Raw genomic sequence first — 26,264 nt, forward strand, 5'->3', positions numbered from 1 at the left:
CTCCCCAAAGCCTGTACACAAGGCACAAGTCGGAAGCATGATGGAATATTCTCCACTCCAACAACACTCAAGAAGCTCGACACCATCCAGCCCGTTTGATTGGCACCGCATTCACCATCTTTGACATTTGTTCCCTCCACCACGATGCACAGTGGTGTGTACCATCACTGTGCATCGTGGTGGAGGGAACAAATGTCAAAGATGGTGAATGCGGTGCCAATCAAACGGGCTGGATGGTGTCGAGCTTCTTGAGTGTTGTTGGAGTGGAGAATATTCCATCATGCTTCCGACTTGTGCCTTGTGTACAGGCTTTGGGGAGGTGCACTACAGGAACTCACCAAGGTTCCTTAGGCAGCACCTTCCAAACACCCGGCCATTACCATCTAGGACAAGGACAGCAAATACCTGGGAACACCAACACCTGAAAGTTCCCTCCAAGTCACTCACCATCCTGACTCAGAAATGTATCGCCGTTCCTTCAGAGTCACTGGGTCAGAATGGTAGAGCAGCGCAACATTTTCTCACGACCATCAAAATTAAGTCCAGGACAGGAAGGCTTGTGGTTGGCCTTACCACTCTTCCAGCCCTGCCACCAATGGAGGCCCTTAAATAAGCAATTAATACCCACTTAATATCATTGGTGTTTAGTAGTGGCAGGTAAGCTTACTACCACAAGGGGTGCCTGAATAGAACACCATTGTTTTCATCTCCTGGAAGAGGAGGTTCCTCATTGTCAGTGCCTGATCAAAGGAGCTGGCATCAAGAAGCGAGAACCCCTGTATTACCACCTCCCACACTTGCTGCCAACAGGCAATCTTTCCTGCCCATCCCTTGACTCACACGTCAGCCTGAGATTCAGTGCTTAGCCTCTTCAGTGTCACTACACCTCCTCAACGCTGAGTGCAGCCAGCCTCTGACTGGCCAGCAGCTCTTGGTGGCCATGAACCCTGGTGAAGTGCTGAAGCAAAGGATAGACAAGTACAACACCCCCTACAAAGGTGTCTTGGACTGTGTGAGGACAGTGTGGAAAAATGAAGGAGTTGGAGAATTCTATCGAAGCTACACCACCCAACTAACTATGAACATCCCCTTCCAAGCTGTTCATTTCATGACTTATGAGTTCCTTGCAGGAGAATCCGCACAGACAATACAACCCCTCCTAATACGTACTCTTGAGCGCTTTGGCAGGGGCTATATCAGCAGCGGTAACAACACCACTGGACATTTGCAAAACATTACTAAACACACAAGAATCCCTGGCTCTAAACTCCCTCAACATCAGAATCATAGAAACCCTACAGTGCAGAAGGAGGCCATTCGGCCCATCGAGTCTGCACCGACCACAATCCCACCCAGGCCCTACCCCCACATATTTTACCCACTAACCCCTCTAACCTACGCATCCCAGGACTCTAAGGGGCAATTTTTTAAACCTGGCCAATCAACCTAACGCACACATCTTTGGACTGTGGGAGGAAACCGGAGCACCCGGAGGATGTGGTGAACCATCGTTGGTTCACCACTGGGGTTGTTATTGTGTTACTGTTGGGCTAGGGTGTTGTTGTTATGGGGGTTGTACTATGTTGTTGGGATAGGGTGTTTACCTGTCCTAAGTGTTATCATGGCACACTCCAGTGGGGTCCCGCCTCCGGTGGCAGGGTATAAGACCCCCTGCTCCGGCAGGACCCCTTCAGTCTGAACGGGTGAATTTGTGTTAGTAGTTTCATTGTTAATGTATTAAAGCCTTCAGTACTAAAGCCTTGTTTCCGGGTGCTCATTGAGGTGCATCAATTTAATACATTAACTGAGAATATGGAGCAGATCCTAAAACCGGATCGTCTGACACTGGACCCACGTGCGGTCGGTGCAGCTAACACGTTCGAACATTGGTGGAAGTGCTTCGAGGACTACCTGGCAGCCTCGGTAGCTATCACTACGGACAGTGATAGACTCCAGGTCCTCCACGCAAGGGTAAGCGACACGATTTACCTAGCCATTCGTGCAGCTTCCACTTACCAGGGTGCCGTCGAGCTCCTAAAGAATAGGTACATTACGCCACCCAACGAGATTCACGCTCGTTATCTCCTCGCTACACGACGTCGGCAGTCGGGCGAGACCATAGAAGACTACGCCAATGAACTCCTGCAGCTTGCCAGGGCTTGTGACTGTAAGGACGTCTCCGCCGAGCAGTACATGCACGACCTCGCCCGAGACGCGTTCGTAGCAGGGGTAGGGTCCTCGTATATCAGACTTAAATTACTAGAAAAGGGGAAACTCAACTTGACCCAGGCAATGGGGATGGCCGTGAGGTTGGAGGCGGCGTCGAAGAGCTTGGCGCTGTACCCCGAGGACCACGTGCAGTCAACGTGGTTGGAGCAAGCTCTGCTCCCTCCTCGCCCCGCGAACCCGCGCTCCCAGATCGATTCGACGACGGCGGCAGCTCCAGGGGGCCAGCGATGCTATTTTTGCGGTGGGGCTAAGCATCCACGGCAGCAGTGTCCGGCAAGAACGGCAATCTGCAGCCAGTGCGGTAAAAAAGGCCACTACAGCAAAGTCTGCAGGTCCAAACCTAAAAACGGCAGTGCAGCTTGTAACCCTCCAGAACGGAGACCATCTCCTTCGGCGCGGCAGTACCCACGAGGTCCGACCACGTGCGACCTCAGGACGGCGCCATCGTGGCAAACAGAGGAGGAGGAAGACCACCAGGAGTCGCTGCGCTTGGCGCCCTCGCCCATGTGCGATTCATGGGGGCGGCCATCATGGTCCACGACGACTAGGAGCGACCAGCAGGGGTCCTCAGCATCCACATCGGCAGCATGCAGTGACGCCCAGGGGCCAACGGTGGCGTCGATCTCTCTGGATCAGACCAGGCATTTCAGACTGGAACATTCTATGATGGAGGTAAAGGTTAGTGGCAGAACTGTAAATTGTCTGTTTGACAGTGGGAGCACCGAAAGTTTCATACACCCTGAAACTGCTAAAAGGTGTGGACTCCGGGTTCTCCCTGCCAAGCAGACCATTTCCATGGCATCACAGTCCCGGTCTGTACCGATCCAAGGACGATGTATGGTAACTCTTGAGGTACAGGGCACAGTCTACGAGCAATACAGGCTCCTTGTGTTACCTCACCTTTGCGCGCCAATTCTCCTCGGACTAAATTTTATGGTCCACATGAAGAGTGTGATCCTACAGTACGGTGGGCCACTCCCTTCACTGGCCGTAGGGAACCAGCCGCAGCCTCCAAATTGCCCAAAACGCCCCGCGTGCAATCTATCCACCCTGAAGATCACGACACCATCCCTTTTTAAAAATCTGGTACCTGGCTGCAAACCCATCGCTACTAAAAGTAGGCGTTACAGCGCTGAGGACCGGATCTTTATTAGATCTGAGGTTCAGCGGCTCCTCAAGGAAGGGATCATACAGGCCAGTGCTAGTCCGTGGAGAGCGCAGGTCGTGGTAGTCAAAAGCGGGAACAAACCTCGGATGGTCATCGACTATAGTCAGACCATTAATAGATACACGCAGCTGGATGCGTATCCTCTCCCGCGCATTTCTGATATGGTCAATCAGATTGCGCAGTACCGAGTGTTTTCTACCATAGACCTTAAGTCCGCCTACCATCAACTCCCCATCCGCCCAGAGGACCGACAATATACGGCCTTTGAGGCGGATGGTCGTCTATACCAATTCCTCAGGGTTCCATTTGGTGTCACCAATGGGGTCTCGGTCTTCCAGCGTGCTATGGACCGAATGGTGGACCAGAACGGGTTGCGGGCTACCTTCCCGTACCTGGATAACGTCACCATCTGCGGCCATGACCAGCAGGACCATGACACGAATCTCCAACACTTTCTGCGCACTGCATCTCGCCTGAATCTGACCTATAACAGGGAGAAGTGCGTATTCCGTACGCGTAAGTTAGCCATCCTCGGATACGTGGTGGAAAACGGGGTCATTGGCCCTGATCCAGACCGTATGCGACCACTCACTGAACTTCCCTTGCCCGCTAGCACGAAAGCACTCAGGAGATGCCTCGGGTTCTTTTCGTACTATGCACAGTGGGTCCCCAACTATGTGGACAAAGCTCGTCCGCTCATTAAGTCCACGACCTTCCCACTTACGCCGGAGGCCCAATTGGCCTTCAAGGTTTTGAAAAGCGACATTTCGAAAGCCACGATGCACGCGGTGGATGAATCCATCCCCTTCCAGGTGGAGAGTGATGCATCTGATTTCGCCCTAGCCGCCACACTAGACCAGGCAGGCAGGCCCGTCGCGTTTTTTTCCCGCACCCTTCAAGGCCCCGAAATTCGGCACTCAGCGGTGGAGAAGGAGGCTCAGGCCATTGTGGAGGCAGTCAGACACTGGCGCCATTACCTGGCAGGTAAGCGGTTCACCCTGATCACGGATCAACGATCCGTGGCGTTTATGTTTAGTAACACGCAGAGGGGCAAGATCAAGAACGATAAGATCTTGCGGTGGAGAATTGAGCTCTCCACCTATAATTACGATATTATGTATCGTCCAGGGAAGCTCAATGAGCCCTCGGATGCCCTCTCGCGCGGAACATGCGCCATCATGCAGGAGGACCGCTTGAAGGCTCTCCACAATGATCTGTGTCATCCTGGAGTCACCAGACTCTACCACTTCATAAAAGCCCGCAACCTACCCTACTCGGTGGAGGAGGTCAGGTCAGTTACTAGAAGTTGTCGGATTTGCGCAGAATGCAAACCACACTTTTATCGACCAGACCGGGCACATTTGGTCAAGGCCACTCGCCCTTTTGAGAGGCTGAGTGTAGATTTTAAGGGCCCCCTTCCCTCAACGGATCGGAATGTCTATTTTCTTAACATAATAGATGAATTTTCCCGGTTTCCGTTTGTTTTCCCCTGTGCGGACACGTCGACTGCCACCGTCATCAAGGCATTCAGTGAGCTTTTTACCCTGTTCGGGTACCCCTGCTATATTCATAGCGACAGGGGCTCGTCGTTCATGAGCAACGACTTGAGGCAATTCCTGCTCTCATTCGGGATTGCCTCTAGTAGAACCACGAGCTACAACCCTAGGGGTAACGGACAGGTGGAAAGGGAGAATGCTACAGTCTGGAAGGCTGTCCTACTGGCACTGAAATCCAAGGGCCTTCCAGTCTCCCGGTGGCAGGAGGTCCTTCCAAATGCGCTCCATTCTATCCGCTCCCTCCTGTGTGCGGCAACCAATGCTACTCCCCACGAGAGGATGTTCTCATTCCCTCGGAAGTCGTCCTCGGGGACCTCATTGCCAGCCTGGTTGACGTACCCAGGACCCGTCCTTCTGCGGCGCCATGTGAGGGCTCGCAAGTCCGACCCCTTGGTCGAACCGGTCCAACTCCTCCACGCCAACCCTCAGTATGCCTATGTGGCATATCCTGACGGGCGAGAGGACACTGTCTCCATTAGAGACCTGGCGCCCACAGGGGACGTAGCAACTCCTGTCGCTCCTATTCCCCCAGTCACAGATCCACTACTCCTCATTACTTCCCCAGACGTGGCGCGGTCAGCACCGGGACCAGTGCATAACACTTTTACTCCCATGTACAGCTTGCCTGAGACTCGGAGATCGGCGCCACCATCATCACCACCACCACCACCACCAAACGTTCCAGGATCCCCTGCACCATCGCCTCATCAGGGCCGGCCGGCCCGGGAGTCTTTGAGGGGACAGCCAGATGTTGCTTTGAGAGAGCCACCGCAAGCACCTGCTCCGGTTTCGCAACCGGTGTTGAGAAGATCGCAGCGTCGGTGTGGTCCTCCAGACCGTCTGGACTTGTGAATCCTGTTATTTTTTTTTTGTCATTGTCTGTTTTCATCCACCCCGCCACCTTTGGTTCCTAAACACTGGGGTTGTTATTGTGTTACTGTTGGGCTAGGGTGTTGTTGTTATGGGGGTTGTACTATGTTGTTGGGATAGGGTGTTTACCTGTCCTAAGTGTTATCATGGCACACTCCAGTGGGGTCCCGCCTCCGGTGGCAGGGTATAAGACCCCCTGCTCTGGCAGGACCCCTTCAGTCTGAACGGGTGAATTTGTGTTAGTAGTTTCATTGTTAATGTATTAAAGCCTTCAGTACTAAAGCCTTGTTTCCGGGTGCTCATTGAGGTGCATCAGAGGAAACCCACGTAAACACGAGGAGAATGTGCAAACTCCACACAGACAGTGACCCGAGCCGGGAATCGAACCCGGGACCCTGGAGCTGTGAAGCAGCAGTGCTAACCACTGTGCTACCGTGCCGCCCTCTTTCTGGTATAGTAAATGCCTTCAGGATGATTTACCGGCTGGATGGTATCCCAGCATATTTTAAGGGGTCCAGGCCAGAGTTATCTATCAGATGTCATCTACAGCTATTGCCTGGTCTGTGTATGAGTTTTTCAATACTTCATTAGCAAACATCACCGTGAAAGAAGCTCAACTTACTGAAGTTCAGTTAGCCAGCATTGATGCCATAGAAGCTTATTTGGACTCCATTACTCTTATCTTTCTATTGTTGGATCCTTTTTAATGAGAGAAGCTGGCAGTAGAGCTGATCCAAGCTGCATTCTTCAATTGAGTAAAATTATCTCCATGTCTCCTGACCACATAACATCAAACCAACGTGTATTTACTGTAACATCTAAAATGACAGGTAGACTTAGGCCATTGTCGACAAGGAAAACCCACAGATATTTGTTGCTGGCACAAATGTTGGGCACATTTGAAGGGCAAATGATGTCCTTGATCCTGCTGGCTACATAAGTGCCTACAATGCACTAAATTGAGCTGGTCCTCCCATAAAAGAGGTGATGTGGGGCAAGACCTCTGTCACCTCCATTAAACAGCACCCAAAGTTTAATTCTGATGGCTTTCGTTAGAACAGTTCTGATGAAAAGCCCCGAAGCATTAACCATCTTTCTCCCACCCCAGATCCTGAGCTGCTGAGTATTTCCAGCTTTTGTTTCACTTCATTTTGGGTTTTGACAAAGGGACATCTGGACTCGAAACGTCAGCTCTTTTCTCTCCTTACAGATGTTGCCAGACCTGCTGAGATTTTCCAGCACTTTCTCTGTTGGCTTTGTTTCTGTAAAGCAGATGATCTGCTCATGAACCACGTTGCTGATTGTGGATCTTGCTGTGTGCAAATTGGCTGTCAAGTTTCCTGGGTTACAACACTGTGTTCACTTCAAAATCAACTGATTGGTTGTTCCGTCCTTTCAGGCATCCTGAGATCATGAAAGGCACAATGGAATTGTCTAATTTTCTTCAATCTTTCTTAGAATTTGCTTCAGCAGAGGAGACATTTAAAATTAATTGATTGTTGACCATCCATAACGTTGGCAAAAATTAGGCTCCTATTTAAAAGTAAGTGCAGTTGAGTTCAAGTTATCGTTACCTAATAACTTTGGATAGTTAAATATAACTCATCTGATTCCATGGAGCACAGTAGTTCAGTTTCACACTTTCTCATTACACAAGATAGAAACTTAAGAACTTGATCATTCATACCTGAAACAGTAGCTCCCTTGTCCTCTCTTTCCCATGGGAAATTCAGGACCAATTAAATCTGAAATGCTTATTGGATATAATCAGCTGTCTCGCCACTGATGGAATTATTGTCCTTTGTTGCTGTGATTGTTTAATAAATTTGGCCGATTGTAGTTTGAGCGTTGCAATCTCGGCCGGTCTGGGGTTTGTTTGTTTCCATGTCTTTTGAGGACAGGCTCTGCTGATTGGCGATGAATACCCGGGAAACAGTGGGTGGCTTTAATAGTGGAGAGAGAACAAGACACAAATACAGTAAACTTCACCAGGACAAAGGGGAATCTCAGGTCCAGCCAAGCTGTCAATCCGAAAACACTTGGAATACCCCATACAACACCCAACTCCATACAAAAACCCACCCTATGCAACAAACCACCCCATGCAACAAACCACCCCATACAACACCCCACGCCATACAACACCCCACGCCATACAACACCCCACTCCATACAACACCCCACTCCATTCAACACCCCATTCCATACAACACCCCACCCCATACAACAACCCACCCCATATAACACCCCACCCCATACAACAACGCACCCCATACAACAAAAATCCTGTGGCATAACGTCATTGTCTGCGGATACTGTCATCTGCAAAACGACACCCCTGACAGTGCAGCACTCACTCAGTGCTGCACTGAACTGTCAGTCCTGATTGTGTGCTCATCTCTCCACCCAATATTATAGAGTTATAGAACAAAAGGATCTAGGGTACAGTTTCATAGCTCCTTGAAAGTGGAGTCACAGGTGGGCAGGATGGTGAAGAAGGCATTCGGCATGCTTGGTTTCATTGGTCAGAACATTGAATACAGGAGTTGGGACGTCTTGTTGAAGTTGTACAAGTCATTGGTAAGGACACAATTAGAATACTGTGTATAGTTCTGGTAACCCTATTATAGAAAGGATATTATTAAACTAGAAAGCGTGCAGAAAAGATTTACTAGGATGCTACCGTGACTTGATGGTTTGCATTATAAGGAGAGCTGGATAGACTGGGACATTTTCCCTGGAGCATAGGAGACTAAGGGGTGATCTTATGGAGGTCTATAAAATAATGAGGGACATAGATCAGCTGGATAGTCAACATCTTTTCCCAAAGGTAGGTTAGTCTAAAACTATAGGGCATAGGTTTTGGGAGGGGAGAGATACAAAAGGGTCCAAAGGGGCAATTTTTTCACACAGAGGGTGATGAGTGTCTGGAACAAGCTGCCAGAGGTAGTAGTAGAGGTGGGTACAATTTTGTCTTTTAAAAAGCATTTAAACAGTTACATGGATAAAATGGGTATAGAGGGATATGGGCTAAACGCAGGTAATTGGAACTAGCTTAGTGGCTAAAAGAAACGGGCAGCATGAATAAGTTGGGCTCCCTGCCAAATCTTGGCTTCCCTCCCCGCCACGATTTGATTCGATTTATTATTGTCACATGTATTATTATACAGTGAAAAGTATTATTTTTTGAGCTCTATACAGACAAAGCATACCGTTCATAGAGAAGGAAAGAGTGCAGAATGTAGTGTTACAGTCATAGCTTGGATGTAGAGAAAGATCAACTTAATGCGAGGTAGGTCCATTCAAAACTCTGATGGCAGCAGGGAAGGAGCTGTTCTTGAGTCAGTTGGTACATGGTCTCAGACGTTTGTATCTATTTCTTGACAGAAGAAGCTGGAACAAAGTATGTCCCTGTTGGTGGGAATGGAAGTTTCTGCCCCTTGGTTAGATCACCTCTTTGCCTTCCCTTTTCTTTTTGTCTGCAGTTTGAGCATTTTGAATTGAGTCTGACACAATCTGGACAAGTTTCCATGCTGTAAACATCTACGACTCTATATAGAAAATTAGGGCTGCCTCCTCACCTCTTTTGCTGACATATCCTTCTATTCCTTACTCCTCATAGGGCGGACTTTTCCTGTCCCTCCCACCACGAGAATCATAGCGAGCAGGACAGGGCCATGCAAAATTCCATTGATCTCAGGTGGGATTCTCCGGTCTCGGGGCAAGCCTGGCTGGAAAATCCTGCCCTTATGCTTTACATTTGCCTTAAATGTATTTATGCCATTCGCCTCAACTACCCCTTACGGAGGAGAGCTGCATATTTTAAAAGCTCAATGAGTGAAGATATTTCTCCTTATTTACTTGTTGGATTATCTCATAATAATGACCCCCAGTTTTGGTCCTACAAGTCAAATATCTTCTCTGCCTTGTCAAACTCGTTCATTGTTGTAAAGACCCTGGGCAGAATTTTCCATTCTGGAGATCAGGTCTGATGCAGGATCGAAAACTGGAGAGATCTTTTCAGCTCATTAATCTGCGATTGCCACATAGAATCACACCCCTGCCCACACCACCCGCGGCTTATCGACTCCAATGTACAAGCACGATGTTGAAATGGCACCCGGACAGCCTTTCATTCTCCCACTCTGCCACTTGATGCCACCCCCAACACCGCAATTCCCTCCCACCCTGAACCTATCCAACTGCACCAAGCCTCCCTTGGTCTCACCCCTCCCCTGTGCCCAGCCGTGTGTGTGTGTCAGTGTGTGTGTGTCAAGCGTCCATAACTCTCCATGACTTTCTGATACGAAGGTCAAAGCACCGTTTACTAACCTGAAACTTCAGGCAGAAGTTTGCCTCGCCAGGTGCAACTCACTTGATTATTCTTTTAAAATCAAATAAATCTTTTTTGTGCACTTGATGAGGTGCACCTGGTGGGGACATTTAATTTGGAAGAAGAATGAGATTCTGGTGTGTTGGCCTTTTAATGAGATGTAAATGGGGTTCCTGACATAGTTCCGCAGGACACACGGCTCGACTTGAAGCCTCCATGGAGGCCGGGGGAACAGGATTCCAAACTCATTTCCCAATGTCAGGCAACTGAATTTTGGCTCCCTGCCAAATCTTGACTTCCCTGCCTGCCACGATTTGATTTGATTTGATTTATTATTGTCACATGTATTAGTATACAGTGAAAAGTATTGTTTCTTGCACACTATACAGACAATGCATACTGTTCATAGAGAAGGAAAGGAGAGAGTGCAGAATGTAGTGTTACAGTCATAGCTAGGGTGTAGAGAAAGATCAACTTAATGCGAGGTAGGTCCATTCAAAACTCTGATGGCAGCAGGGAAGGAGCTGTTCTTGAGTCGGTTGGTACGTGTCCTCAGACTTTTGTATCTTTTTCCTGACAGAAGAATCTGGAACAAAGTATGTCCGGGGTGTTTCCCCCTGCTGGTGGGAATGGAAGTTTCTGCTCCTTGGTTAGATCACCTCTTTGCCTTGCCTTTTGTTTTTGTCTGCAGTTTGAGCATTTTGAATTGGGTCTGACACAATTTGGAGGCAACATAATTTAAATTTATTCAGTTGTAAAATTGTTTCTTAGTGTCAGAAGTAGGCTTACATTAAATTAACACTGCAATGAAGTTACTGTGAAAATCCCCGAGTCACCACACTCCAACACCTGTTCCGGTACACTGAGGAAGAATTTAGCATGGCCAATGCACCAAACCAGCACCTTTCAGACTGTGGGAGGAAACCAGAGCACCCGGAGGAAACCCACGCAGACATGGTGAGAGCGTGCAAACTCCACACAGACTGTCAACCGAGGCAGGATTTAAACCCGGGTCTCTGGCGCTGTGAGGCAGCAGTGCTAACCACTATTCCGCTGTGTTGCCCTAAAATCTTGTTCCATGGAATTTCTCGCTGTTGCGTTTATTGTCTGCAGTTTTATGTTTATCTGTTTGGGGTCTTTCTTTGCCTATTTGCATTTGACAGCCTAACAATCGCAACAACAATAGCTTGCAATTATATGAAGCTTGTTAACATAATGAAATGCTGCAAGGCACTTCATATAGGGTGCTATCAAAGAGGATTTGACATCAAGCCACATAAGGAGATATTAGGATAATCTAAGGTTTGCATTTATCCTGCATGCTGCTCAGTTTGTCACTGAGTGTATTCGATTTATCCTCCATCAAATTGTTATTAAACAATTTCCTCCAGTCAGTTGCCTTTAACTCTTCCCCGATATCCAGTTAACCTTTTTCAGAACTGTATAACTGGAGGTAGGCTCCCAACAGTACTGAACACCAGATCACTTCACAACATAATTATATTACAGTCCCTACCACCCAGCACTTTGTATCCTGCCAGACTCACCATAACTAAATCGAAAAATCGTTGTCTCTCATGGTTTCCCTGAAGCATTGGACCATAAAGCAACTTTATTAAAGCATTTAGTAATTTTTGCTCCACCAGGCATGTAATTTATTACTTTTGAAATCCCCCCATTAAAATAATGTTCCTGTTTTCAAATATCCTTATCTTTTCACACAGTAGACTATCTTTATCATTCTGCTCTGGTTCTCTGTAGCAAATCCCTAGTGTTTTGTTTTTCTTTCTTTTAGATTAGCTACTTACAGCTCGACTAGTTCACCAGAGATAGCTTTCTCTTTTTCAAAAGGAAGATGGTGATCTTTCATGGTGGCACAGTGGTTAGCACTACTGCCTCACAGCGCCAGGGACCCGGGTTTGATTCCTAGCTTGGGCAACTGTCTGTGTGTGCATTTGCACGTTCTCCCCATGTCTGCATAGGTTTCATCTGAGTGCTCTGATTTTCTCCCACACTCTAAAAGATGTGCTGGTTAGATACATTGGCCCTGTCTGTGTTGATTGGCATTAGTGCATTGGCCACAATATGTGTGTTGATTTGTACATTCTCCCTGTGTTTGTATGGGCTTCCTCTGGGTGCTCCTGTTTCCTCCCACAGTCCAAAGATGTGCAGTTTTGGTAGATTGGCCATGGTAAATGCATGGGGTTATGGGGATAGGGTGGTGGGCCTGTGCGAGGGTGGTGGGTCTGTTGCGAGGGTGGTAGGTCTTTTGGTGCAGACGCAAAGAACCAAATGGCTTCATTCTGCACTGTAGGGATTCTATGGTTCTATGATGGAGACAGAGTAGATGGGCAGAAGTGTTTCCATCTGGCAGGAGAGTCAGAAAGCAAAGGACAAATGTTTAAGATAATGGGCACACAAAAAACTGAGAGGGAAAATGAGAGGATTTATTTGGCAGATTTTTGATTTGTTTTATTATTGTCCTATGTATTGGATTACAGTGAAAAATATTGTTTCTTGCGTGTTATGCAGACAAAGCATACCGTTTATAGAGTGTATAGGGGAGAAGGAAAGGATAGGGTACAGAATGTAGCGGTATAGTCATAGCTGGGGTATAGAGAAAGATCAACTTAATATAAGGTAGGTCCATTCAAAAGTCTGATGGCAGCAGGAAAGAAGTATGTGATCTCAGACTATTGCATCTTTTTCCCGACGGAAGAAGGTGGAAGAGAGTAAGTCCTTGATTATGCTGGCTGCTTTTCTGAGGCAGCGGGAAGTGTAGACAGAGTCAATGGATGGGAGGCTGGCTTGTGTGATGGACTGAGCTACATTCACAACCCTTTGTAGTTTTTTGCCGTCTTGGTCAGAGCAGGAGTCATAGCAAGTTGTGATACATTCAGAAAGGATGATTGTTTGGAATGCACTGTCTGAAAGAATGGTGGAAGCTGATTCAAGATCTTTCAAAAGGGAATTGGATAATAACTTGAAAAGGAAAAAAACATTTTGCAGGGCGATGGGGAAAGGACCATTTAGCTAAATTGTTTATAATCAGCACAGGGACAGTGGGCAGAATGGTCTCATTCTACATTGCATGATTCCATTTGTCCTGTTTCACCTCAGATTTAGAAGGAACATATTCTTTCCTAACTCTTCCGTTTGTGTGGCCACCACTTCATCACTGCATTCACAAACAAGGTTTTCAACACATTTTCCATGCTGCTAACTGAAGCGATGGACAAGTTAAAGATATCTGCCAGTGCAGCACGATCTCTGGTGGGGCATTATCAAATCCACAGTGCATTGTGAGAAATGGGAGTACGACATCACAACAATAAGACCAATATTCTCAGTCAGACCAATATGGGAATGAGTGAGGTGCTGATCTGGCATACGTCTTCAATGTGGAAGGTTGGGAGGTGGTCAGTGTGGCAGACACTAGAGCATTTATGATCAGTTAATGCCAACTTTAATCTCAGATGCTGAAAACTGTTGGTACTGCAGGTTCTGCAGACCAAACAATGGATTAGCCATGATTAGCCAGAGATAGGGCATGGGTAAGATGTTCTTTCGGACAGTCGGTGCATACACAATGAGCAAATGGCCTCTTTCTGCACTGTAAACATTCACAGAATCCCTACTGTGCAGAAGGAGACTATTGGACCTACTGCATCTACACCAACTCTCCAACAGAGCATCTTGCCCAGGCCCTACCCCATAACCCCATGCATTTCCCATGGCTGATCCATCTAACCTACTCACCTTGGGACACTAAGGGGCAATTTAGCATGGCCATTCCAACCAACCTGCACATCTTTGGACTGTGGGAGGAAACTGGAGCACTCGGAGGAAAACTACGCAGACATAGGGAGAACGTGCAAACTCCACACAGACAATTACCTGAGGCCGGAATTGAACCCGGGTCCCTGGTGCTATGAAGCTGCAGTGCCAGCCACTTTGTCGCCCTATTCTATGAAAAGAAATCAGTAGCTCAAGGTGCCTTCTGACCAAGGAGCTGACAAACAAGCTCAAAAGTGTTTTGAAACGAGCTCTGAAACTGATCCTTGTTTGCATGTACCAACACTACTCTGACACCATCAAACAGCTGAAAGTGTGATCCCAACTGGAAAAAAACTGTCGACATTTCATTTGGAATCCTGTCCTAAGTTTTGTTAAATTTAATTTGTACATATTTGGAAGCATAGCTGAGTTTGAACATGGACATGAATTAGAGAATGGCAATTCATCCAAGAAAGAAAATAATTTGTCACATTATTGCTAAAGACAATCAAACCAGTGCATGAGATAACATCTCACCCAACCTCAAGATGCCAGTACCAGTGGAGGACAAGATGAGAGCTAATCAAAGCGATAAGGAAATGACCATGTAAATTATCTTATCTCCTGTGGCCACTTAACAGTTTGAAGAGCTGTCAGAGAACAAAAAGAAGCTTGTTATATCACCCATTCTGTTTTCAGACTGGCCCCTGTCAGCATTGGTTCGATTTTCGTCATGGGGAGCTAATACATTACCGATAAAAAAATAATTAAGGCCAGAAATTCACTGCCCTCAACCATGCTTTTCAGATTAAACATGTGCCTCAGGCTCCAATATGGCAGACAGGAGGCACATGCTCATTACAAGTATATTGGTTCTGGGAAAAATATAGGCTGGAAACAGTCATTTACAGGTGCAAATAAGGAGCATCAGACAGATGAACATCTGTCTGATGCTACCTCTGCAAAATTGGTTTAACCCGAGACCTCAAGTGCCATCTATATTAGAGAAACCAGATCTACATGTGGCCTAATGGATGGTCCTTAAAAAGTTCTAGGATGTCACGGGCCAGAAAGGTTTGTCAATGAAAAGCCAGGAGGCACTCTGCTGTTAGCTATCACGGATGTTCCTGTCCAGTTGTGCCAGTGACCATTCTCTCCCTTGGGGGGATAGTAGCCACATGTTTAATCATGAAGGGGACTAGTAGCCATATTAATAATCACACTCAATGATAGGGTTAAAAGAGGCAGCCAAGCAGGAAAAGTATGCACAAAGTTTAACTGGAAGACAGGTACACCAGGGCACCAAACTGTGAGCTGTTAGTTCTCAGACAGAAATCTCGCAAGGAGACAAAGAGAGACTGTCCAAATGACAGATGTATAGATAAATGTAGGGAGGGAAACTCTGGAGTGTAGGTTTATGTATCTTTTCATGACTCAGTCTGAAAGAACTCTATAAATCAGGCATTGGGATATGGGAGAGGTATTTGATATCTACAAATCCAAGCTCAAGCTAGGATGTTAAGGACAACAACTTGTAACAATAATGAATTAGGTCAGCTAACAGGATTAAATATTCACACTAATTGGATATTATAACTAAGCCGGCATGAAATGGGGGTGATTGCTCTTTAACCTTTGTAACTTATGCATGATGCAACCTTCATCAATAGTTATGAGTGGATAGAGATAACTCCGATACATTGATTGGTATATGTTATTTACTTGTAATTGAATCTGAAAATATTCCTGCTTGTGTACTCCTGAATTCTGTACTCAGACAGCCACTAACTAGCTTTCCAGGGTCCTTGCTACGTAGCTCGAATAGCTGTTGCGAAAAACTCTGTGACTTGGTCTTGCTACTTGAAGGGAACAAAATTGTAATAAATAACAAGGCTGAACACTAAAAAGCCCCAAAACACGCTGATTACCATTTTTCTTACCACCTCCTCCCACCCCATCACCCACTCTCTCCTCACATCCCACTGACCTCTATGTCCAAGCACCTTCCTTCCAGTCATCATTACCCCCAGCCAACATCACTTGGCCACCCTCCTTTGTGGTTGCTGCTTTTCAGTTCACCTCATGTCCTTCTGGACATTGTTACCACGCCGCCCCCATCCAAACCTTTCAGACCACTCCCCGGTTTCCTTTAAGGGATTTGCTTGACTGATACCCCTGACGAAACTGCAGCTCGAGCTTCACATGTCTTCTGCCCTGAGTCAGCAGTTTAGCAGTTCATTGACAGTGATATTTAATATGAGATGTCTTCTCAAGCCTCTCCATGCAGGGGGACAATGATAGGAGATGGTGGCATCGTGATAATGTCACTGGGCATTACCAGACTTATATTCAGGAATACCCAGGCTTCAAATTCCACCAAGGCAGCTGCTAGAATTTAAATTCAGTTAATAAAACCTGAAATATAAAGGTGACCATGAAAAACTATCATCAAAGTTTAATGTTTATTCATTAGTGTCACAAGTATGCTTACATTAACATTGTAGTGAAGTTACTGTGAAAATCCCCTAGTCGCCACACTCCAGTTCGGGTAACACTGGGGGAGAATTTAGCATGGCCAATGCACCTAACCAGCGCATCTTTTGGACTGGGAGGAAACCGGAGCACCCAGAGGAAACCCACGCAGACACAGGGAGAACGTGCAGACTCCGCACAGACAGTGACCAAGCCAGAAATCGAACCCGGGTCCCTGACACTGTGAGGCAGCAGTGCTAACCATTGTGCCACCATGCCATTCCCAATCATTGTAAAAACCCAACTGGTTCACTGACCTCCTTTGAGGAAGGAAATCTGCTATTCTTACACATTCTGGCTGACATGTGATCCAGAGTTACAGCAATGCGGTTGAATGTTAATTGCCCTCTGAAATGACCAAGCAAGTCACTCAGTTCAAGGGCAATTAGGGATGGGCAACAAATGCTGGCCTTGCCAGTGACACCCACATATCTTGAAAGGAATTATTTTTAAAGGCCTGGGGCAACATTCACTGCAGCTGCTCACAAACAAGTTTGCCGATCTACAAGTGATGTGGATCTTGTACACACGGCAACCAGCCAAAGGGCAAAGTAGAATGAGAGAGCTTCTCAAATATATGTCACATTGTACTGCACAGTTTCTGGCAATGGAAATTCAGTTTTGCTCTGCTGTGACTCGGTATAATCGTCAGTAAATATGCTCCGCATTAAGGAAAAACCTACTCACAAAGAAGTCCTCGAATTAACATGCAACTTGATGGTCTAAAGAACACGTCAAGACATTTCAGCTGACATAGCACTGTAAAGTCTGGAGAATGAGCCAACCGATAATATAAAGAATGTTGGTGACAAGAACTGCCAGCTGTGGACCTGAAATGCGTTGCTGAGTTTGAAGCCGGAGATTGTTGATGTTTGCTGTTCCGTGGCCTTGGGACATCCTGCGGCATAGACTAGCCCCTCCAGCAAGGAAGAGGAGAACCTTTGAATGGAGCTGATATCAGATCTGCTTCTGTGCTTTGGGTTTTTGGTCTTTCATCTCCCTTTGTGCATGTGAACAGCAAAGGCAGGGAAGAGAATAAGAGAGAGGGACACAGCAGGAAGCCCAGTCTTTTAAAACTAATGTTGTGAAGGCAGGCAAAACACAAACTCCAGAGGAGATGGGCCAGTAAATGCTGCTTGATGGTTTAGATGTATTCGAGAGAGAATAGACAAAGACAGCACGATGGCAAGTGGTTAGCACTATGCCTCACTGCGCCAGTCCCGGGTTCGAATCCTGTCTATGCAGAGTGTGCGCATTCTCCCCGTGTCTGCATGGGATTCCTCCAGGTGCTCCGGTTTCCTCCCACAGTCCGAAAGACGTGCTGGTTAGGTGCATTGGCCATGCTAAATTCTCCCTCAATGTACCCGAACAGGCACCAGAGTGTGGCGACTAGGAGATTTTCACAGTAACTTCATTGTTAATGTAAGCTTACTGTGAATCTAATAAATAATAAATAAATGCGCAGCATTACAGGAAAAACATCCCACCTCATTTCAGCTGCTCCTAGCCCCTTGAACCCTTTTCCTTCAGGTAATTCTTCAATTCTCCTTTGAAAGCTGTGACTGTTTTTACATTCCTTCAAGAACCTCCACCATGTGGAAAATAATGCAGTCGTTTTTTTCATGTATTGCTATTAAGATAAGTTGTACTGATTAGAAAAATTATGGGTTTTCAGTTAGCCAAAGCAATTGGAAATGTTGGAGGGGAGTCAGAAGCCATGTTAGAGTCATAGAGTCATAGAGGTTTACAGCATGGAAACAGGCCCTTCAGCCCAACTTGTCCATGCCACCCTTTTTTTTAAACCCCCTAAGCTAGTCCCAATTGCCTGCTTTTGGCTCATATCCCTCTATACCCATTTTACCCATGTAATTGTCTAAACGCTTTTTAAAAGACAAAATTGTACCCGTCTCTACTACTACTGCTGGCAGCTTGTTCCAGACACTCACCACCCTCTGTGTGAAAAAAATTGCCCCTCTGGACACTTGTGTATCTCTCCCCTCTCACCTTAAACCTATGCCCTCCAGTTTTAGACTCCCCTACCTTGGGGAAAAGATATTGACTATCTGGCTGATCTATGTCCCTCATTATTTTATAGACCTCTGTAAGGTCACCCCTCAGCCTCCTAAGCTCCAGAGAAAAAAGTCCCAGTCTATTCAGCCTCTCCTTATAACTCAAACCATTAAGTCCCGGTAGCATCCTAGTAAATCTTTTCTGCGCTCTTTCTAGTTTAATAATATCCTTTCTATAATAGGGTGACCAGAATTGCGCACAGTATTCCAAGTGTGGCCTTACCAATGTCTTGTATAACTTCAACAAGATGTCCCAATTCCTGTATTCAATGTTCTGACCAATGAAGCCAAGCATGCTGAATGCTTTCTTCACCACTCTGTCCACATGTGACTCCACTTTCAAGGAGCTATGAACCTGTACCCAGAGAACTCTTTGTTCTGTAACTTTCTCCAAAGCCCTACCATTAACTGAATAAGTCCTGCCCTGGTTCAATCTACCAAAATGCATCACCTCACATTTATCTAAATTAAACTCCATCTGCCATTCGTCAGCCCACTGGCCCAATTGATCAGGATCCCATTGCAATCCGAGATAAACTTCTTCACTATCCACTATGCCACCAATCTTGTTGTCATCTGCAAACTTACTAACCATGCCCCCTATATTCTCATCCAAATCATTAATGTAAATGACAAATAACAGTGGACCCAGCACTGATCCCTGAGGCACACCGCTGGTCATGATGTGGAGATGGTCACAGGCCTCCAGTTTGAAAAACAACTCTCTACAACCACCCTCTGGCTTCTGTCATCAAGCCAATTTTGTATCCATTTAGCCTGTGAGATTTAACCGTATACAACAACCTACCATGCGGTACCTTGTCAAAGGCCTTGCCAAAGTCCATGTAGAGAACATCATCTGCACTGCCCTCATCTACCTTCTTGGTTACCTCTTCAAAAAGCTCTATCACATTTGTGATGTTGTAAAATGACCCACTGTTGTGGTCTTCTGTGATGTGTTGTTTTTTTGTTTTGTGTTATTATGAACAATTAAGTTGTATGTGATGAATTAGGTTGGGTCTGGCCATAATCACGTGCACGCAACTGTGAAATAAAAATTTATATCACATCATCTTGTTTCACTTGGTGTTCACTGAGCCCACCGTCAGAGAGATTGAAGAGAAACGTGTGTGAAAGACATGAATATCCAGTGCAGAGCACAGGAGCGCTGCAGTTTTTTTTATCCATTCATGGGACATGGGCGTCACTGGTTGGCCAGCATTTATTGCCCATCCTTAGTTGCCTGAGGGCACTTAAGAGTCAACCACATTGCTGTGGCTCTGGAGTCACATGTAGGCCAGACCAGGTAAGGACGGCAGATTTCCTTCCCTATAGAGCATTAGTGAACCAGATGGGTTTTTCCGACAATCGACAATGATTTCATGGTCATCAGTAGATTTTTAATTCCAGATTTTTAAAATTGAATTACGAATTCAAATTCCACCATCTGCTGTGGCGGGATTCAAACCCGGGCCCCCAGAACATTAGCTGAGTTTCTGGATTAACGGTCTAGTGATAATACCAGCGGGCCATCGCCTCCTCAGTCATGCTCCAAAGGAGAGTCACATTGGATTCTCCCTTCACAGACCTGCTGAGATTTTGCAGCATTTCCTGTTTTTATTTCAGATCTGCAGCAGTTTGCGGTAGTGTAATGGACCCAACAAGTACACATAATTAGAATGCATTTTATACGTTTAGTGGGAGCACATATTGGGAAGCTGCAGGCTGGTTCCTCTTGGCTATATGTTGTTTCATGATGTCATCTAGTGGCTTGTATGATTGAAAAATAACTGTTTACCAATAATATACAAACATGTAGGTATATGCAGGATACGAGAAAAGGTGCTATCTCCATGCTGACTTCTACTAGCCTCACCACTACACTCTACTGCTCCCTAGTGACTCTCTACATTGGAATGTCTTTATGTTTCTCCTGTCCAACATTAACCCTTACAGTCCCGAACATTCTAACACTACAGTTCCCAAGATATTTAGACCCTCAAATGCGCCTTCCAACTTCTTGTTCATGTGCACCCACCAATGTGAGGCTTTGGACGGGATCTTCCAGCCCCGCTGATGGTGAACCCTACTTTCCCCTCACCACCCCCCCAAAAGCCCCCGCTGCAGTTACCCTGGTGGTGGAGGATACAAACAACGGGAAAGCCCATTGGCAGGGTTGGGATCAGAAAGGTCCCACCATAAGCCAATGGTGGGCCTCCTCTGCAAAACACACCATGAGGGGTGGGAGGTGATGGTGGGGTGGGGTAGGCAGGGGCAGAAAACCCCACCCTTGTATGAGAATCAGTCATTACAAAAAAAAAGTGAATTGGACAAACATCTGAAGAGAATTTACAAAGCTTCAGAGAAAAAGCCACGAGTGGGCCTAGGCGAGATGCTGCAGCAGAAAGCCAATGGGGGTGGCCTCCTTCTGTGCTCCCCATCCATTCGAGAGATGTACAAAACCACACCAAATTTACCGTCAGACAGTGGCGAGGTGCACTCTCCAGGATCCTGCAGGCTGCTTTTTCTTTACATGTCAATTGGAAATGTATGCCGTATCTCGGGCGTAGAGCCACTGAACTGCCAGCACTTGGTGTCATGTAAGTATGCAAGAAGCCACTTCATGGAGATAATTTCACACCCAGCAGTTTTGTATTGGTGTGATGTTTAAAAAGGTGGTTTGTTCATTTCAAATCCTGCTTTTCCCGTCACTGGCCTTGGGGCCGTGTAACACTCAAACCTGTCACATTACTGAATCCTTCCAATGCAAAACATTGCTGTAAACGCAGGGATCAAACATAGACACATGGGTGGCATGGTGGCACAGTGGTTAGCACTGCTGCCTCACAGCACCAGGGATCCGGGTTCAATTCCGGCCTCGGGTGACTGTGCGGAGTTTGCACGTTCCCCTCGTGTCTGCGTGGGTTTCCTCCGGGTGCTCCGGTTTCCTCCCACAGTTCCAAAGATGTGTGGGTTAGGTTGATTGGCTATGCTAAATTGCCTCTTAATATCAGGGGGATTAATGGGTAAAATACTTGGGGTTACAGGGATAGGGCCTGGATTGTTGTCAGTGCAGGCTCGATGGGCCGAATGGCCTTCTCATGCACTAAAGGGATTCTATGATTCTATGATGAATAGCTAGCAATTTGCAGTGAAGCCCCAGTTCCTGATAAAGGAAGAAAGGAATGGATGAAATGCAACTAAAACCCAACCAGAAATGTTAATTTAGCTCAACTGGTCAAATTATCACAAGGCAGGATGATATAAATAAACAAAATTGCTGAAGGATTTTCCAATGAGAGAAAACTGCAGAACGGCTTAGATGATTGATACAGGTTAATTGTAATCAAGTTGCAATTGACGCAAAGCAAATAGAAATGTATCAGAAAGCAAACAAGTGAAGCAAGCCACAAATTAAACATGTAACTGGAACCCTATCTGTAAGTGGGAAATCTAACAACTATTCCAAGATACCAGCCATGGCTCAGTTTCTAGCACCTCCGAAACAGAAGGTTGTAGCTTCAAGGCCAACTCCAGAGATTTGAGTATGCAATCCAGGCTGAAAATGCAGCACAATACTGAGGGAATGCAACACTGTCAGAGGTGTTACCTTTCAGGAGAAATATTTAAACTAACACTCATACAATAACTCCAGGACAAAAACAGAAAATATTGGAAAATCTCAGCAGGTCTGACAGCATCTGTAGAGAGAGAATAAAGCCCATGTTTCGAGTCTGGACGACCCTTCGTTAGAGCTCTGGATCATCCAGACTCGAAACATTGACTCTATTCTCTCTTAGTAAGAAGTCTCACAACACCAGGTTAAAGTCCAACAGGTTTATTTGGTAGCAAAAGCCATTCGCTTTCGGAGCGCTGCTCCTTCGTCAGGTAAGTCCTGACGAAGGAGCAGCGCTCCGAAAGCTAGTGGCTTTTGCTACCAAATAAACCTGTTGGACTTTAACCTGGTGTTGTGAGACTTCTTAGTGTGTTTACCCCAGTCCAATGCCGACATCTCCACATCTATTCTCACTTCACAGATGCTGCCAGACCTGCTGAGATTTTCCAGCATTTTCTGTTTTTGTTTCAGATTCCAGCATCTGCAGTACTTTGCTTTTACAATAACTCCAGGAGTCAGCTATAAAGCAACAGTGCTTTATTGAACAAAATAAAGAAAAGCAGAAACCACAAGCCTGTGGTGAATACAAACAGGTCCTATCGGGATAATGCACTAATGGACCCAATCAGGGGCCTGCTTTATACAGGTCTCGGTATACGAGTTCCACCTGGTATGTTAATTACCAATCCCAGGGAGCTCGTATTCAACCAGTTCTACAGGGATGCCAAACCTGCTCCTGGGCCTGGCGAGACGCGCCATCAATAGGTCCAGGCAGCAGGCGATCGACGGGGCCATCTATCCCGATTGTCTGCCCCTCTACCACGGCTACATTTGCGGCCAGGTGTCTCTGGAGAGGGAGCATGCGGTGTCCACGGGCGCGGTTGACGCCTTCCGCGACCGCTGGGCACCGCAGGGGCTGGGGTGTATTATCGACCCTGATAATCACCTTTTGGTTTGACGTTTTAAGTTTCCTTTCGACTTTGTTTTTGGTTCGGGCTGTTCCCCCCTTCCTTTTACTTTGTCCCTAAGTTAATTTGAGTTTGTTTACTTGATTGGTATCAAAATAAATACAGGGAGGCCAATCAATGATTCCCCATGAAAGTCATAACCCATCTACCCACACGGGTAGTTGGGGGGAGATCAAAGATCCTCCAGCAGTATTTCTCCCCGGTGTACGGGCCAATATTTGTCTCTTAACTAACATTACCAAAATAGGCAATCTTCTCACTGTCACTTGTGGAATCTAAGCATTTGCTGTACTTCCTACTTTACAATAATGAATTAACTTGCAAAGTATTTCATTGGTTGTAAGCATTTGTGATGCTGTGAAGGCCGCAATTGCAATTGAGATCTTTGACTTTGTTACAGGTGGGAGTGAGATAGTCAGATGACTTCTTCCCCTGCTCCCCACCTCCCAGATGTCTGCAACAAGATGTTTATTTTAAAGGGAGTGTTTTAAAACCGTTTTTAGGGTTGTGATGTTTAATAATAGACAGAAGGCAGGCTTTCTGATAAGTTTAAATCGAAAGAAAAAATAAATGTTAATTCACACAATATCCCAAAATGTAAACACAATGAAAACACTCACTATCTTGGACACACACGGAAAAAGATGTTTTCCAGAGACAAAACATGCACTTAGATTGTTAATGAAATCAAAGGAAGCATAACATCACTTATTTGAATCAGTCCTTCTTAAGATGCAGCATTTCAAGCCTGGATGTGTTGTCTCTCATTGTTCTTTGAAAATGAATGGAAGTTGTATGCTTCTGGGTTCCAGATGAAGTTGTAACCTGGTTTCTGTGGAGACAAATCTGTGCAGGTGAAGACAAGTTAGTCTCTCTGTCTCACTGCCTGGTTGACTAGTTGTATTAGGCAGGCTTCCTTTCTTCTTGTTGGAATTTTGGTCCTCCTTGCATCGTCAGGGTTTCCAGACTGAATTGTTTCTGTCTGCTCCTTGGAGTAATAAGATTTGTTATCTGAAGTCAGTTGTGACCACAGATGATCGATACTTCTGTTGTCCATACATTTACTTCAAAGTTAGAAGCCATTGCTGCAGTGGATGGCACTGCTGTCTCACAGCGTCAGGGACCCAGGTTTGATTCCTGGCTTGGGTCACTGTCTGTGCGTACCTGCACATTCTCCCCACGTCTGCGTGGGTTTCTTCCCAGAGTCCGAAAGACGTGCTGGTTCAGTGCATTGGCCATGCTAAACTCTTTCTCAGTGTACCCGAACAGGCGCTGGAGTGTGGTGACCAGGGGATTTTCACAATAACTTCATTGCAGTATTAATGTAAGCATACTTGTGACACTAATAAATAAGCTTAAACTTAGATACCATGGGGATGAATGGTTGCAGCTCAGACTTTCTTATAATAAACTGGCTTCTCCACACTGCTCTTTGTTAATTTTTGAGCTTGCATACACTGAATCCTGGGTGGTGGTGGTGGTTGGGGACGGTGGGGGGTGGGGGGGGGGGGGGGGGGTGCGGCGTGGATGGTGGTGGAGGGTCCATTACATTTGGGGTTTGGTAAATACTCAGATAATGGGGCTGTAAATTTCACAACTGGTCTCACATTTTGAATATATTTTCAATGGAGGATTTTCACCCAGAGAGATTTACATTTTAATAACTTAAACATGTTCAGACATGAGTTAATCTTTTAATCTTTGTCCGTCCAGAAATCACAAAGGACCACTTTGCAGCTCATTGTTTATTTTTTAAATGAAAACTCAAAAGTTAGGGAAATGAGATGTCTTTGGCAATCCCCACTTGAGAGGGCAGATGGTGCCTCATGTGTCTGATGTGAAAGACAGAACCTTCGACAGTGCAGCACTCACTCAGTATTGCACTGGATTGTCAGGCTAGATCATGAGTACAATTGGAGACGACAGGGTGGATGTGACATTAATGTTCCCTGTTGTGGGAGAATCTAGAACTTGAGGGCACTGTTTAAATGTAAGGGGTCACTCATTTAAAATGACGATGAAGTGAAATTTCTTCGCTCAGGGAGTTGTGAGTCTTTGAAACTCTCTTCCTGAAAAGATGGTGGAAGCAGAGTCTTTGGGGGTGATCTAACCAACAAAAAAAAATCTGAGTGCCAAAGGAGCATGAGAACAGGAAAGAATCGCACCTTTATAGGTGAGCTCTCACACTCAATCGTATGACACATAGTGCAGAAAATGAAGCAAAGTGTGATTCACACCAGTCAAGGGAGTCAACGGAATCTATTCTCACCGGGAAGCCAGCTGCTGATTGCAAGGGGTGCTGTAGCACTTGCGCCTTGGTCTCTCAATGTATGCTGAAAGATCTGTCACTCCCCAGCCCCCTCCCCTGGATATTGCACCTGGATAAACGCTGGTAAAAAGCAGCCAGTAAGATTGAGAGAGGCAAGAAACAGGCGCAAAGTGTCTTACGTGATCTTGCTGACTCGCCACACCAATCAACTGGCATTACGAGCCAGTAAGATCGCCTCCTTTGAATATTTTTAAGGCAGAGGTGGATAGATTCTTGGTAAGCAAGTATGTGATAGGTTAACTGGAGTAGATGGAATGCAAATTTGAGCTTACTACCAGATCAGCCATGATCTTATTAAACGGTGGTGCAGGCTTGAGGGGCTGCTCTTTGTTCAGATGTTTGTAAGTTTTAAAAAAACCTGACTGACAGAAATGATGATGCAGTAAAGTCATAAAACACGCAACTGTAAAAAAATCATAGAATCCCTACAGTGCAGAAGGAAGCCATTCAGCCCATTGGTCCTGCACCAACACAATCCCACCTAGTTCCTGTCCCCATAACCCTTTGTATTTACCCTGCTAGTGCCGCTGACACTAAGGGGCAATTTAGCATGGCCAATCAACCTAACCTACACATCTTTGGACTGTGGGAGGAAACCGGAGCACCCGGAGGAAACCCACGCAGACACAGGGAGAATGGGTAAACGCCACAAAGACAGTGACCCGAGGCTGGAATTGAACCTGGGTCCATGGCGCTATGAGGAGCAGTGCTAACTGTGCCACCGTGCCACCCAAAGAAAGAAAGAGCTAGCATTTCTATAGCTCCTTTCACAGTCTCCAAATAGGTGACACGGTGGCACAGTGGTTAGCACTGCTGC

General features: G+C 46.2%; 1 protein-coding gene and 1 pseudogene across 1 annotated transcript in view; both read left to right on the plus strand.

The window, feature by feature from the left end:
* The window catches only part of adgrb3 (adhesion G protein-coupled receptor B3), an 840,122-nt gene that overhangs the window by 133,159 nt on the left and 680,699 nt on the right, over nt 1-26,264 (plus strand). The gene's annotated exons all lie outside the window — the stretch shown is intronic.
* Nucleotides 941-6,448, plus strand: LOC144493929 (mitoferrin-1 pseudogene; annotated as a pseudogene).

Source organism: Mustelus asterias, chromosome 5 (assembly GCF_964213995.1).
Source record: "Mustelus asterias chromosome 5, sMusAst1.hap1.1, whole genome shotgun sequence".
Lineage (NCBI taxonomy): Eukaryota > Metazoa > Chordata > Chondrichthyes > Carcharhiniformes > Triakidae > Mustelus > Mustelus asterias.